General features: G+C 43.9%; 1 pseudogene across 1 annotated transcript; it reads right to left on the reverse strand.

Moving 5' to 3' along the window:
- Positions 1–410: 410 nt before the first annotated feature.
- On the reverse strand, positions 411–3404 carry LOC148102343 (E3 ubiquitin-protein ligase TRIM21-like; annotated as a pseudogene). The gene is made up of 2 exons (XR_015719327.1): positions 3318–3404; positions 411–2290 (listed from the first exon to the last, which is right to left on the reverse strand). The product of XR_015719327.1 is annotated as an E3 ubiquitin-protein ligase TRIM21-like (transcript).
- Positions 3405–4404: the final 1000 nt, after the last annotated feature.

A 4404-nucleotide genomic window follows, 5' to 3' on the forward strand; every position in this document is an offset into this window, starting at 1 on the left:
AACAGAGACTGCAGCTGTCAGTGAAACATCTTCACTGACAGCTCAGCTTCAGCATCGTCTTCATGCTGTGACTGCAGCCGTTCAACTCTGTTGATCTTTAACCCAAATCATCACAACATGCAAATATAATCATCAAAATGATGTGACTGGAAGGATGCAGCAGTCTGTGCTCCACCTTTCTCCTCCACACCTGCAGGTGGAGAACATGGATGCATGAATCTCTACAGAGGTCTTTGAATATTATCCGTCTCATCAGTTTTCAGTGAACAAAACTCCTCACAGAGCCAAAATAAGCAGTTTGTATCCAACATAACTCAGCTGGACTCTGATGCTCCGTATAACAGCCACACATGAGTCTGGATTCACTCAAAGCATTGAACAAACTTTATTGTAAATGAAGCTTTTGGACATCTATTCTCTGATATTTGCTCTTCAGCTCGAGTCTCCATCAGTGGGAACATTTCCTGATTCAACTTTTCTTCTGTTCAAATCAAACTCCATGAGAATCAAAGTGTGAATCAGAGTCCTGATGATCAGATTCTATAGAAACATGGAGACTGTAGAGGATTTACACTCAATATGTTCATTTGTTCCCTTCAAGAAAAATCAATCATTCATCAAATTAAATCAGTCGTTGATCAGTTTGATTGACAGGACAGATGATCAGAGGTGCAGAGTTTTTACCTCCATCATTGAAACAGGGACTGAAGTATGGGTGGAGTTTGTGAGTGAAGGAGCAGCCAGTAAAGGAGTAGATCAGAGCTGCAGCACCTACATCATAAAAGGAGACCAGACCCTCCTCATAATCCACAAACACCCCCACCTTCTCAGGACCAGGATGAAGACAGAGGGGGACTGAAGGACCAGCAAGAGCTTTGTACTCATTTCCATTTCTCAGCCACACAGTCCAGAAACCATCCTGAGGACTCACTGTGATTTTTCCCTTCCTGTTGATCAACTCTGTGGACACTCCTAAATCCCAATCAGTCTTTCCTTTAACCTGAACCTCAAAGTAAAATCTGCCTGAAGAGAAACTCTGCTCTCCTAAAACACAAACACACAGAGAAAATCTCTCTGGGTTGTCTGGAAGTTTCTTCTCCACATCACTATGATAAACTTGTTTTCCATCATCAGACAGGATGAGAGCAGGATGAGCTGTATCAGGATCCAGAGTCACGTCCACCTCATGCTGCTGGACCCTCTGCAGCTCAGCCTCAAACAGCTTCTTCTTCATGGGTTTCCAGACTGTCTCCTCCAGCTGAGCCACAGCTCTCCCCACAGTCCCCTCATATGATGGTGGATGAACTCTGACCTCTGTCCAGTCCTTGCTGGGTGGAGCAGCTTTCAGGGAGGAGAAGCTTTGGAGGAGGTGGAGGTGGTCTTCAGAGTGTGAGAGCTGCTCCACCTCAGAGCTTCTCTCCATCAGCTCCGAGATTTCCTGTTCCAGATCTTTGATGAGACCTTCAGCCTGTTTCTCTGTAGCTTCCTGTTTGTCTTCGATCTCCTTCATGAGCTCCTTCAGGCGTCTCTCAACGGACTCCATCAGAGCCGTGAGGACCTGAACACCTTCTGCTTTCTGTCTGTCTGCAGCATCTTTACTCATCTTCACCGACTCTGTGATCTCCTGAAACTTCAGTCGTCTCTTCTGGATCATCTGCTGAATCTCAGCCTCTGTTTTGTCCAGCTCTGCCTTCTTTCCTTCATATTCTTCTCTCAGAGGAACAAACTCGTGGTTCTTGTGATCTAAAACAGGGCAGAGCATGCAGACACATGTCTGGTCGGTCTTACAGAACAGCTGCAGAAGGTTATCGTGCTTCCTGCAAATCCTGCCTTCCAGGTTCTCCACAGGCTCAATCAGCTGATGTTTTTTCAGACTTGTAGCTATCAGATGAGGCTCCAGGTGAGTCTGACAGTAGGAGGTCTGACACACCAGGCAGGACTTCAGGGCCTTCAGTCTGGTTCCAGTGCAGACGTCACAGGGAACTTCTCCTGGTTTGGCAGCTTGTTGCTCTGAGCTGCTGCTGCTGGCTTTCTGCTGAGCTTCACGTCTGAACTGAGCAACCATCTCAGAGAACAAAGTGTTGACCCTCAGCTGAGGTCGAGTGTAGAAAGTCTCATTACACATGGGACACTGACAGATGACATTCATGTCCCAGTGCTGACTGATGCAGGTTTTGCAGAAGTTGTGTCCACATGGTGTAGAGACTGGATCAGTGAACACATCCAGACAGATGGAGCACAGAAACTGATCTTCAGATCGCAGATTGCTGGCAGCAGACATGTCTGCACTCTGAGGGAGAAAGAAAAGAAACATTTGATTCAAAATTCACTTTAAATTTCATTTTTAAAAAGAGAGAAACAAGCGTCAGTAGTCTGAGGAGCTTGGAGAGAAAAGCGTCTGGACTTCTTTGAGTTTCTTGAAGACGTTTCATCAGAGAAGCTTCTTCAGTTCTCAGAGTAACTGGTGGATACCCAGCAACACACTCAGACACAAACTGGTTCATCCCAAACACAAACCTAACATCGTAGTGTCTGCTGTACAGTGCAGCGTCCAGATGAACCGGATCAACGTTTGGGGATGAAGATAAATACAGTCGTTAAAAAGATGTGAAATTGTTTCTCTGTTTTACAGAAGGTCCAAGATTCATCCAGATCATTTGTATACTTGAATAAATCAGTTTGTTGGATATATTCAATCAATTACTGTGAAGTAAACTTCGACCTTATTGGTGACTAAATACTTCTTATTGTCCAGATCAACGAGCCATTAATATTAAACAGTGACTGTTCCAGTAGAACTGACAGTGAGGAGGACGATGAGTCATAAACCTCAGAAATGTGTTATTAACTGTTTGATCCAGTATATTAAACATCTGTTTAAATAATGAGATTTATGTTTCCACACAAAGTTATAAAGTGCAGCATCGACTGTTTTCTGAATGATTTAGGAACATCTGTGACTCTTACAGGATACACTAAGTCAGATAATCTTTGTAAAATGTGTGAATGACTTTTTGAAGTACTGACCAAAATCTACTGGTTTACAGTATCAAAGGCTTTATATCAATAAAGAATAAATAGGTGTTTTCACGTCTGTAATCCTTATGATCAATCAGATCCAGAATCAATCTAATAGGAACAGGAAGTGATGAATAACCAGGAAGTGTGAGACTGAAGCAGCAGCTCGATGTTCCTACAGTGGATCTGTGGTTACATGAGCAGATTTCTATGGATCCAGTGTGACTGTGATGATTCCTGATGAAGTGAACAGAGTGAAGATTTGTGTAGAAACAGGAAGTGTGATCAGCTGCACTCACCACTGTTGCTGAGAGAAACCTGATGGACTCCAGTGAATCTTCTTTTAGAGGCAAACAGGACTCGACTGCAGCTCTGCTGCTGCTCTCTCACACTTTCACTTCTGCAAAATGACGTTGAGCTTCTTGTTTTTCAGCTGTTGCTCCGCCTCTTCCTTCCTCTCCCTTTACAGGAATCAGCCGGTCTGTACTCAGTGACTGTGTGCAGCGGGTGGGAGGAGTGAGGAGTGGTGTGTGGGTTCACACAGTAATGACGGCCTCAGGTGATCAGGAGAAACTCACCTGGATTTCCTTTTTCCACAGCAGACTGAGAGCTTCAGGTGGACCCTGAAGGAGATCTCAGACACAGGTGGTAAAAGTACACAGTCTGTACTGAAGTAGAAGTACTACTGTTTACTAGTACTAATTCAACTTCTTTACTCAAGTAAAAGTAAAAAAGTAAAAAAGTATGTGTTTATACAAAGCTAACTGAACCATGTGCTGCATCAACGTGATAATAAAATAATATTATTCACTTTATTTCTAATAAATATTCCCACCTTGAATCAGACAAGTTGAACATGAGCAGAGAAAAAGAAGGAAATCCAAATATTCCTGTGTTCAGTTTTCTCCATTGTACAGGCCGACTGTGCCTCTAAACAGGAACATGAGCAGGAAGCCCGTCAGCGACGTTGATTAGCTGCGTATATACGAATGTGAATCGCATCATTGGCTGGACTTCGGGATAAGGTGGCATCGTTCTGATCCCATACTGGAGCAGCCAGTCACTGACTAACACTGCAAAACAGAATTGTTAACGTTTTAATTTTAATTTCAATTCAGGTTAGATTTTTTTTGTGCGCAACGCAGATTTTCTGTGCGCAGAGACGTGCCAGCAGTGCGCAATTGCACACGTGCGCACCTAAGAGGGAACATTGGTCCCCTTTGACCTCTGCATTTGGTGCCCTCCTCCTCCTGAGACGTGTCAGCATGTCTGCTATGGCTCCCATTAAGGTTGCTGCAGAGGAGAAAACAGGAGTGAGTCTCAGAGCTCATCAATTTATTTCTACATCAGACACAAACCATGTGACCATGTGCAAGACTCTTTCCT

This window comes from Neolamprologus brichardi, chromosome 7 (assembly GCF_056152115.1).
Source record: "Neolamprologus brichardi isolate AB-2024 chromosome 7, ASM5615211v1, whole genome shotgun sequence".
NCBI classification, from domain to species: domain Eukaryota; kingdom Metazoa; phylum Chordata; class Actinopteri; order Cichliformes; family Cichlidae; genus Neolamprologus; species Neolamprologus brichardi.